The sequence below is a fragment of the Macaca mulatta genome, chromosome 4 (genome assembly GCF_049350105.2).
Source record: "Macaca mulatta isolate MMU2019108-1 chromosome 4, T2T-MMU8v2.0, whole genome shotgun sequence".
Taxonomy (NCBI): Eukaryota; Metazoa; Chordata; class Mammalia; order Primates; family Cercopithecidae; genus Macaca; species Macaca mulatta.
In genome coordinates this window covers 171257886-171269886 of record NC_133409.1, presented here as the reverse complement: position 1 = coordinate 171269886, position 12001 = coordinate 171257886, and the positions used below count along the sequence as shown (strand labels likewise).

The following is a 12001-nucleotide window of genomic DNA, read 5'->3' as shown; positions in this document are numbered from 1 at the left end:
TCCAGATAAACTTCAAAAAATTCTAGAAAAGAAATGTGGTTTTTAAAAATTCCATTAAAGTATAATACTAAAAGAAAACATAGACAATGTCCTTTAGCACTTTCTAACTGACTCAAAATCCAGGCATCAAAAAAACAAAAAAGAAGTATCATTTCAAATATATAAAAATCAGTATATTTTCAGAGCAAAACATCCTGAGCAAGTCACAAGACAAATGGCAAACTGGGAAAAATATTTTTAACTTATTTTACAGACAAACAACTCATCTCTCAAGTGTATAAGGAATTCCTAGATGGTGCTTAGGAAACAGCCAGTAACCAGGAGAAAAAAAAAATGGGCAGAGGATATTAACAGAAAATTCACAGAAAAATAAGACAAATAGACTTTAACTGTTTGAAAAGTTGCTTAGCCTCACTTATAATAAGATAAATGCATGTTAAAATTATGCTAAGATATGAGATTTTATCTAGCAGATAGCAAAAATCTGAAATCCATGATAAAAATGTGACATGACAGAAACTCATTCATTGCCAATAAATAGTGTAAATTTTCACATCCCCCATGGAAAGCAATTTAACAATATTGACCAAACATAAAAATACATTTACTCTTTGATTCAGTAATACAATCCTAAGGAACTAACCTAAACATATACCTCATATTTACATAATTATATGTGTACAATATTTTTTATGAAGATATTTATGTTATAGCAAAAGATTAAAACAATGTCATTCAGTAAATGAATAGTTAATTAAACTATGGCACGGTCACTGAGTGAAATACTATGTAGCTACCAAAAAAGATAGAAAAAAGAATGAGAATATGCTCTCTGCATACTGATATGGAAATATCTTCAGAAAAATGTTGCTGATAGTATATCAATCCAATGTGCTATTTTTTTGGATAAGAAAGGGAGAAATAAGTACATATGCTTGCTTTTGCTCTCTCTTCATAAAGAATCACTAAAAACATAAACTAATAAAAGTGGCTACCTATGCACAAGAAGCTATATACTAAACAATAAACTAATAAAAGTATCTGTCTATGTTCCTAGAAAAATTAAACATAGAATTAGCATATGGTCCATCAATTCTACTTCTACGTATATACACAAAAGAACTAAAAGCAGGGACTTGAACAGATATTTATTTATACACTAGCGTTCACAGCATCTTTCTTCACAATAAACAAAAGATGAAAAGGACTCCAATGTCAAACAATAAATGAATGGTTAAACAAAATATGATACATACACACATGGAATATTATTCAGCCTTGAAAAGGAATGAAATTCTGATACATGGTACAGTACAGATAAATCTTAAAACCATGCCAAGTGAAATAAGTTAGACACAAAGGGACAAATATTGTGTGATTCCACTTACATGAGGCACCTAGGACAGTCAAATTCATAGAAACAAAGTAGAATAGAGGTTACCAAGAGCTGAGGGAGAGGCAATGGAAGTTATTGTTTAATGGGTACAGCTTTTCTATTTGTGGTGATGAAAAGTCTTGGGAATGGATGATAGTGATGGTTGCACTTCAACGTGAATGTACTTAATACCACTGAACTATACCCTAGAATATTAAATTTGTAAATTTTATGTTATGTATATTTAGCATAATAAAAAAAGACTGGGACCTATAGAGTCAGGGATTGGAGGTAGAATCTGCAGGAGTGACACTACTCAACATATACCTTTGGAACTATGTAAATATATGACTCTATTACCTAATAAGAACAACAAATCAATTCTTATGAAAGATCTGGATTTTTCTCTTTGATCATTTCTTTAATTTGATTTTTTCTATATGCAAAATAGTGCTTTATTTTGTTTCAGTGTTCTAAGTACCTTCATCAATATTAGATTGTTTAGATAAACATCTCCACACCAGAATACTAAGCAGCAGTGATGAAGAATCAAGTGGATCTCTGTTTTCTTCATTGCATTGTATACACTCACAGGCTCTGACCTTCAGGCAGTACTCTCAATTCTGATCTTTACAGGGCTGGTTCATTGAATGCACTGCATCTGCCTTGCAATCTCAGCCATCTTCGTCAGGGGAGGGTGAGAAAGGAGAGAGTGGAGGGCTTTACTTTGTGCCTCGCACTCCAAGACCACTTGTCAGGGCAACCCTGCCTTGGGCATGATGGGATCTTTCCTTTGCCCCTCATTTCATCGGGGTCTTTTCACTTGCATGAGTCCTACCTGTGGCAGGGGAACTGAAGGCCAGGGGATTAGCAGCAGCGGGAACAGGGTTCCAGATTTCACAGTCTGTCTGCAGCTGCCCAGCCTCCTCCTGAACATTTCCACCTAGTGGGGCACCCACCGCGGCGGTACCCATTCCACTGGTTCATGGCTCCACTGGCAGAAATTGATCTCTTGGATAATTGCTACCCATTGGTCCTGACTTTATTTTCTGGAATAAAAAAGTAAATATAATTCCTCTTCCGCATATAACTTCAGATATTTGAAAACCATTAACATGTTCCTCCCACCCAATGCATCGCCTCTCTAGGTCCTCAGGGTTCTCCGTAGAACTGCATCTTTTTAATGTCTAGAATCCCAGTGACTACTGAACCCATCCAGCTCTCCTCTCTCAATGTTTCCTGGATCTCTAGCCCATTTCCATGGATACACTTTTGATTTCATTCCTACTTCACCTATTTCTTACAAATCTCTTTTCCCCCTTTAGAAATTGAATACAAATGTGAGCCCAAATGAAACACATCTGTGTGAAGGTTGGTGTGGTAGGCTGTCTTTAGAATGCCCCTCAATGGTCTTCATGCCCTGTAGAATCTTCTCCCCTTGAATGTGGGTTGTGCCTAGTGACTTGCCTCTAATGAATGAAATATAGCAAAAGTGATAGAATGCCACTTTGAGGAGGTTATAAAGCATGACGACTTCAGTCTTGCTAACATCTTTTAGGCCCTTCTTACTTGTTCTGAGGAGTCCGGCTCTCAAGTGAGCTGCCCTGATGGTGAGGCCCACGTGTCCAGAATGAAGGGTGTCTCCTGCCAACAGCCATCAAGGAACTGAATCCTTCTGACAATCACATGGGCAACATTTGAAGCAAATCTTCCCCCAGCCAAGCTTTGAGATGACTACAGCCCCAGTGGACACCTTGATTGCAGTTTTATAAGACCCGAGACAGAGGACCCAGCTAAGCCATGGGCCAGCCAGGATTTCCTGACCTATAGGAACTGTGAAATAGAATAATGTTGTTGTTGTAAGTCACTACATTTCTGAGTAATTTGACATGCAGCAATAGATAACTAACTTCAGGAACAAGGACAAAGAGTGAGAACTAATCATGGCCCATCTGAACCATTCACGTACTAAGCAGAGCCAGTCAGAAGAATGAGGATTGACATCCTGCCCCTGTCTCCCTGTATAGGGAGAAGTAAAATGTTCCTGATTCCCAGCACTTTGGGAGGCTGAGGCGGGCAATAGGAGTTCGAGACCAGCCTGACTAATATGGTGATACTCTGTGTCTACTAAAAATACAAAAATTAGCCAGGTGTGGTGGTGGGTGCCTATAATCCCAGCTACTTGGGAGGCTGAGACAGGAGAATTGCTTGAACCTGGGAGGCGGAGGTTGCAGTGAGCCGAGATCATACCACTGTACTCCAGCCTGAGTGATAGAACATGACTCCATAAAACAAACAAACAAACAAACAAAAAAAACCACTGTAACCTTTTTTTTTTCCCAAAAGAACTTCACTCATGGAAGAAAAACTTTAATTGCTGTTTCAAAAAAATATTTGTGTGAAGCAGAAATTGGTTTCAATAACGTTAGTAAAGAATACAGCCTGGAAAGTAGATGAAACTGGATGTAAAATTCTGGCAGCAATTTAATTGGACAGTCCCAGATGGTTAGGCTGAGGATAAAAGTCTTGTCTATGGGGAATTTTGGACGATACCTGGAGAAAGATTACACTGTGCCTAAATCAAATTGAGTTGCTTTCACAAGTGTTGTAAAGTTTCATATAGTAAAAGATTTTTTCTACATGCACTTCAGTTTCACAGTAAGAATGGCAAAGAATATCTAAACACAGAAGAAAGCATTGCTGCAATATATCTAACTCCTTGATATAATAACACATACAATTAAAAAATGATTACACTCTCATTGTATCTGGGGTTTCTGAAACTACAAGGTAGTAGTTATGGAAAGCATGGCCCCTGGTTTCAACATCTAAAAAGCAGCCACCTCTTTCTATGAGTGTTCATCTTTTGTGATATTTTCTTCATTTTTCTTAGTCAATGGTGCCGTTGCTGCTTCTTAACCAAACTGGTAAAAACAAAATTATAATCATTGAACATAACCCTCTGACAATCAAGACACTTAAAACCTTCAATTATCTGGGACAAAAAAGCACTGTGTAGAACTCTGATTAACAAAGTGGGCTGGGCGCGGTGACTCACGCCTGTAATCCCAGCACTTTGAGATGCCGAGGCGGGCAGATCAATTGAGGTCAGGAGTTCAAGACCAGCCTGGCCAACATGGCAAAACTCCGTCTCTACGAAAAATACAATAATAAGCCGGGTATGATGGTGCGCGCCTGTAATCTCAGCTACTCAGGAGGCTGAGGCAGGAGAATCGCTTGAACCCAGGAGGCAGAAGTTGCAGTGAGCCAAGATCACGCCACTGCACTCCAGCCTGGGCGACAGCAAGACTCTGTTTCAAAAATAAAAAAATAAGAAACATTAAAAAAATGAAGTGGTCATCAGTTTCCTGGCTTGAGGACTTCCACGACTTTCCTGATCAGGTCAGCACAGGAAGTCCGATTTAAGTTTGTTTCAAAGCTGATGTACAAAAATTCTGGTTCTGGAGTGATGTGAATAGTTCCATAAGTGCCATCTGATTTTGTTCCTTTCATTAACAGCCCAGAAGGATCGAATAGTGTGGCATCAATGACAGAACCTGGTGTCAGGGCACCATTTCCAGTCTGAGTGACATCCTTTGTAGTGACACAGTCTTTCATGAGAAAAAATCTTCCCTTAACTGCTTGGTCACACTCTCTCATCAGCATTTCCAGGGTTTGATCTGGCTTACTACCCTACTCTCTGGGAAATCTGGAATATGTAAGTACCAACAGTCAGAATTCACATGTCTCATACAATACACTGCTCCATTTGGAAAAATTGCATTAAGAAACTCAATTTCTTTCTGAAAATCCCAAGAAGGCTTCATGAAATCCTTAGGAAAATAAAGGAAGCTTTGAATTGAGTCAAATCCATTGTAATCCCTAGCAAGCTTCAAAAGGAGAACCAGTGCTTTCAGCAAGAGAGTGGTACCACATGTCTTCATAATGAAACGTCTCTACTGGGCACAGGGGCTCAGGCCTGTAATGTCAGCACTTTGAGAGGTCGAGGCGGCAGGAACACTTGAGTCCAGGAGTTCGAGGCTACAGAGAGCTATGATTGGGCCACTGCACTCCAGCCGGGGTGACAGAGCAAGACTTTCTTCCCAAAACAAACAAACAAAAAGGTATGCCCCCATTCAGATCTCAGAATGGTATGAAAAGCCCCAGATCCTTGGTTTGCATTGAGTTGCTTCCAGGAGAACCAGACCTCTAGCAGCTTCTCGGTCTCTTAGGAAAAATGTGCAGCTCCCAGTGAACAAACCAACAGCCACAGAAAATCAACTAAATTAAACCTCTTTTCCTGCCATAGCTGCCACTGCTACAGATGGTTTCAGCTGTGTTACTAAAGTTCAGATTGCTTTTTTTTTTTTTTGCTGTAGTTTTATATTAATTTTTTTTTTTTTTGAAAGGACTCATGAAATTTTCCCAGCTTTTTGTGAGCCCAAGTTGAATGTGAGTCTCTTGGAAATAGAGGCAGATACAGTTCAGTCTCTGGTAATCCACTGCTTTCCCATTAGAGAGAGTAGGATAAGCACTAGCTAATGTTTCTGGCCATATAACGTAAGCCCATATGAGCCATTTTTAAGCATCCAGTTTAGTAGTGTTAAGGGTACTCACATTGCTGTGAAACTGATCTCCAGAACATTTTTATCTTGCAAAACTGATACTTTATACCTGTTGAACAATTCCCCATTTCTCTCTCCCAGCCCCTGTCAACCACCATTGTATTTTCTGTTTCCATGAATTTTAGATACTTAATACAAATGGGATTATACAGTATTTGCCTTTTTGTAACTAGCTTATTTCACTTACCATATGTCTTCAAGATTTATCCATAATGTAGCATGTGACCAGATTTCCTTCTTTTTGAAGGCTGAATAATATTCCACTGTAGGTGTAGAACATCTCTTGTTTATCCCTTCATCTGGCAATGGACATTCGGGTTGTTCCCACCTTTGGCTATTGTGAATAATGGTGCTCTAAACATGGGTGTGCAAATATTTCTTCAATGTTCTGCTTTCAATTCTTTTGGATATTTGCCCAGAAATTGAAATGCCAAATCATGTAGTAGTTCTATTTTTAATTTTCTGAGGAATCTCCATAGAGTTTTAAACAGCAGCTGCACCATTTGTTCTCCCACCAACAGGGCAGATAGGTTCCAATTTCCCCATATGCTCACCAACACTTGTTATTTTCTATGTGTGTGTTTTTTATTATGGTAGCCATCCTGATGGATGTGAAGCAACATCTCGTTGTGGTTTTCATTTGCATTCTCTAACGATTGGTGATATTGAACATCTTTTTATATGTTTGTTGTCTATTTGTATATCTTCTTTGGAGAAATGTCTATTCAAATCCCTTGCTCATTTGGATTTTTTGTTGTTGAGTTGTAAGAGTTATTTACAGATTCTGAATATTAAACCCTTATCCACTATGTAATCTGCAAATATTTTCTGCATTCCATAGGTTGCCTTTCCACTCTACTGATTGTTTCCTTTGATACACAGAAACATTTCTTGGTATGACACCAAAAGCACAGGCAACAAAAGTAAAGATAAACAAATAGGACTAGAGGTGACTTAAAAAAAAATCTATCCAGTCATCAGCCTACGCACACTATCAGTCTCTCTATTGATCTACTCCCCCACTCTGCCTCACACAAACAATCCATTGGTTCTGAAATCTCTAGTCTCTAAATTACAGCTAGCTGACTTACAACCCCCTTTCTTCATTGCAACATTCTGAGAAATTGGGGCTCTCCAGAGCCAGCTTTGGAGACAGTTCCTAAGAAGTTGCCTGGTGTGAGTTATCCTTTGCCTAATCTCTTGTGTCCGTTCCACACAACCAGAATCATCTTCTCTTCCAGTGGCACAAAACTGCTTACAGTTGCTTGAAACTCAACAATTAATGTGTGTCACCCTGCTCTGAGTACAACACTCTTTCTTATTTTACTACTATTAAGAGACACATTCATTTAATATTGAAATTTATGAAACACTTAGAAAAACAGCACAGTACACTTTTGGATCTTTTTAACTTTTTCTGTTAGAGTATTGGCTGCAGCAGATTTTCGTTAGCATTTAAATTAGTCTTTAAAATATTCTATTCTAAAATGAATTATCTCTCATGATATTTACCTAAATTTATCAAACATACCAAAATATGTAACTTCAGCAACAAATGTTGTGTTCCAGTCCCATTCCTCACATTTGTAGGGCCTAAGAATACAAACAGAAGTTCACATACCATATGACTAAGTATTTAAAATTATAAGTCAAGTTAACAAACTATTATATGAAATATGTACAATTGATTTGCCTTATTCTCAAATTCTGTATTTGCTAATTTGCTTACTAGCTAAAATTCATTTAGAATCCCAAAATCAGCTCTTGAGTCACTGTTGTGGACATTCACAGACTGGAAGGAAGGCAAACATTTTGAGTTGCCAATGCGATGTTCCCAGCTGAAATGAACAAGGCGAATCTCTGCCTCCTCCTTTCAGCTGTCATCTAGTAAATGGGTGTCCTTTTTATGGTCTATTTAGTGTCACATATTTCAAGTTTTAGTGCTTTTTTGGGTAGTTTTGCTGTTTAGAATGACCCCAAGTGTCGTGCTGAAGTGCCAGACAGCAGGGTACTGGTCCACCACCTGTTAGGAACTGGGCCTCACAGCAGGCAGTGAGTGGCCAGTGAGTCAGCGAAGCTTCCTCTGTACTTATGGTCACTCTCCATCGCTCGCATTACCGCCTGAACTCTGCCTCCTGTCAGCTCAGTAATGGCATCAGAGTCTCATAGGAGCACAAACCCTATGGTTCACCTTATGGTGAACTGTACATGCGAGGGATGTAGGTTGCATGCTCCTTATGATAATCTAATGCCTGATGATCTGTCATTGTCTCCCATCACTCCCAGATGGGACTGTCTAGTTGCAGGAAAACAAGCTCATGGCTCCTACTGATTCTATGTTATGATGAGTTATATAATTATTTCATTATCTATTACAATGTAATTATCATAGAAATAAAGTGCACAATAAATGTAATGGGCTTGAATCATCCTGAAACCATTTCCCACCCCCCGGTCTGTGAAAAAATTATCTTCCATTAAACCAGTCCCTGGTGCCAAAAAGGTAGGGGATCGCTGCCATGCAGTGCCCCTAACTGCAGGGAGGCTGTGATGAGCTTTATGGAGAACATACAATGGGCATCGCTCAGACATGAGCGATAGTGCTGTTAACCCTGAGTTCAACATTAATGAAATCAACAATATATGTTAAATAAGGTGTCTTTGAACAGGAACAGTTTATGAACTCATCAGTTGATAAAAATGCTGTGACCAGGAACCTACCCATGCATTTCCGCAGGGCAATTGTCTAGGATTTGATAATTCAGTGTTCCCTGTGACTTTATAGGACGCAACTACCAAAATAACAAGAACCAACTGTACTGGCCTCCTACCATAAGAAACACACATTCGTAAAGACACAAGAAAAGAAGATGTGCAAAGCCATGGTTTTTCGGTGACTAAAAGTCATCTTCTAAAATATCAAAAGAAATATCAAAGAAAATAGACTTTAATTATTATCACAGATGTCCTGGTGTCCTGCGAACAGGTTGGCCATGTCTGGATGAACTGTAAAGAGACACATAGTCTGGCCGGGCGCGGTGGCTCACGCCTGTCATCCCAGCACTTTGGGAGGCTGAGGCAGGTGGATCACAAGGTCAGGAGATCAAGACCATCCTGGCTAACACGGTGAAACCCCATCTCTACTAAAAATACAAAAAATTAGCTGGGCGTGGTGGCGGGCGCCTGTAGTCCCAGCTACTCGGGAGGCTGAGGCAGGAGAACGGCGTGAACCCGGGAGGCGGAGCTTGCAGTGAGCTGAGATCGCGCCACTGCACTCCAGCCTGGGCGACAGAGCGAGACTCCTTCTCAAAAAAAAAAAAAAAAGGGACACGTAGTTCTTGAGGTATTGTGTATATACTCCATATTTTTTTTCTTGCCTTCATTTCAGCAAAGACACTAATAATGTTGTGATAGCAAAGATTTCCACATAGTTGGTTCTATGGTTAGGAATAAACCAAAGAATTAAAAATGTGATTGTGTGCAATATATACAAAATATAAATATATTTTTATCTAAGAGCAAATTTAAATAAATACTAAAATTGAAAAATTAAAATTATTTATTTTTTAATGTTATCTTTCTTCCAAAATAGTGAGTTTTCTATTGAAACTAAGAGAAAAAATAGAAATTGTGTTACGTGAAGTCAAAATGTATAATAAAAGTTGTTTACATAGAAATTATGATTAATAAATATGAACTTTTAAAATAAAATGTATTTAAATGAAATAACACTTTAAACTTATTAAGTGTTTTAATAAAACGATTCACAATTCTAGCTTTCAATATTTCATCTAGTTGCCAACATAAAACATTGGTATCACTCAAGCAACTTCTAGATCCACATATAAATTTGAAATAATATGATTGTTTAACATAGTAAAATGTCTCCTAGCTACTATGTGCAACTATTGAAAATACCTTGCTAATTCCCAAGTACCTCCAGAACCACAGACAGGAGAAGAATCAGGAAATCAATGCTGCGTAACACTGAGAAAGAGTATTTTGTTGTACAAGAGTAGAAGTATTGGGCCAGGCGCAGTGGCTCATGCCTGTAATCCCAGCCCTTTGGGAGGCCAAGGTGGGTGAATCATTTGAGGTCAGGAGTTCAAGACCAGCCTGGCCAACATGATGAAACCCCATCTCTACTAAAAATACAAAAATTAGCCGGGCATGTTGGTGGCGCCTGTAATCCCAGCCACTCGGGAGGCTGAGGCAGGAGAACTGCTTGAGTCTGGGAGGCGGAGGTTACAGTGAGCTGAGATCGGGCCACTGAACTCCAGTCTAGGCAACAGAGTGAGACCCTGTATCAAAAAAATCAATCAATCAATTAATAAAAAAGAATAGAAGGATTTGACACATTAATTAACTTACCTTTTCTGTCTCCCAAATGGTCTCATCACTTAAATTTTCCCTGTACTCTGGAGTCGTGCTTTTGTCTGTGCTGACAGCAGGGATGCAACCCCAAAATTTCCATAGCATTCAGATGCAGTCATTTACTGTTTCAAGGACATTAGACAAAGATGTTGAGAAGCGTATCCCTGGGCCATAAACAATGTTAGTCATTAAAAGGGATATTTGAGGTTGAGCTGTGGCAGATCTGGGCCCTGATTCTGAGCCCAGTGTCTAAGAAGGTGCTGAGTACTCCTAATAAAGATAAGAGGGGCTGCATTGAGAAGGAAGGTCTTTGCAAGCATTCCCGATCTCACTGGATCATGGTGCACATTAGGCCATTGGCTGGACACAGCCACATGGACGCCTGGTGACCGTGGCACGGTGCACTGCATCTAAAGTACCTGCCTGGGTTGGCTACAGCTCTGATCTGAATTAAACCCTTTCTCCTGGCTGAAGCTGAGTTTCCTGCTATCCGCATAGCAGAAGCCACTTGCAGCCTTAAGTATAAAATGAGGTAATATTGTGAAATGTTTAAAGTTGTCCATGTGATTCCTGGAGAGCATCTAACTATGGATTCCTATTCCGTTGACTGGCCAAGATCTATTGAGTTAAAGAAACCTTTTGAATTAAAGAAACACTTTTATTTACTTTTTTAGTAACTGACTGACTGACTCCTTCTACCTTAGACAACCAGTTTGTCTTCGTTTTCTAAATGTAGCAACATACGCTCTTTCCTAGGGCTCATCACATTAATGGCAGCAAGAACAACAATAAAGGTGAGTGTTTCTGGAATGCTTACTAAGTTCCAGGTACTGTTTGAAGCACTTTAAATGTGTGCACAACTTTGTCCTCATAGCGAGCCCAATAGATGGGGATGATTTTACCAAAGAGGAAACTGAGGCACAGAGGAGTTGAAGGGACCTGTCAGAGTAAGGTTACACAGGCGGTCTAACTCCAGTCCATGTTCTTCTGCAATTTGCTGCATGATAGTATGGGAAATGAAGAAATGGTACTTTTTACGTGCCATAGACATGCTTGGCTTATTTTACAGAAAAAATAGATTTTCCTGCAAATGGGTTGAAAATAATACATATAAGAAAAAGCACTGTTATGTGTTCACTCATTGCTTTTCCTTCTGGGAGATGATGCTGTTGTCGATAGCATTAATACCAGAAGTGCCTTCTATTTAGAACTCCTTATTGGCATTTTTTAAATAAAGGGCCTCAGGTGTTCATGTAGAAAAGGGAACAGAAGAAAGAACTCCACGCAACCCATGCCTGCTCAAAAATCTGCAAAGAACTACAAACCTCAGGAATGTGTTTGCAATGCCCCCAAGTGTCACATTTCACTGGGCAGGAAACAGTTAAATAATTTCCCCCAAGGTCACCCCTAATGTCAGTAGAAGAGCTGGGCATGGAGCCCGGGTCTCTGGCTCCCCTCCCTGAATTTCAGGAGGCAAACTACACTCTGACATTTAATCAGCGAGACATTTTGTTTGTGTTTAAGCATTCCCTCTCAATATTTGCAACCCAAACCTTGTAGCATGGAGTCAGTGCCTGAGAAACTGGGAAGAAAATCTGACCCAAAGCCAAACTGCCAGTCCTAGATG

The 12001-nt window shown here is 39.4% G+C and overlaps 1 pseudogene; it reads right to left on the bottom strand.

The window, feature by feature from the left end:
* Positions 1–4735: 4735 nt before the first annotated feature.
* Positions 4736–11377, bottom strand: LOC100430702 (S-adenosylmethionine decarboxylase proenzyme 1-like; annotated as a pseudogene).
* Positions 11378–12001: the final 624 nt, after the last annotated feature.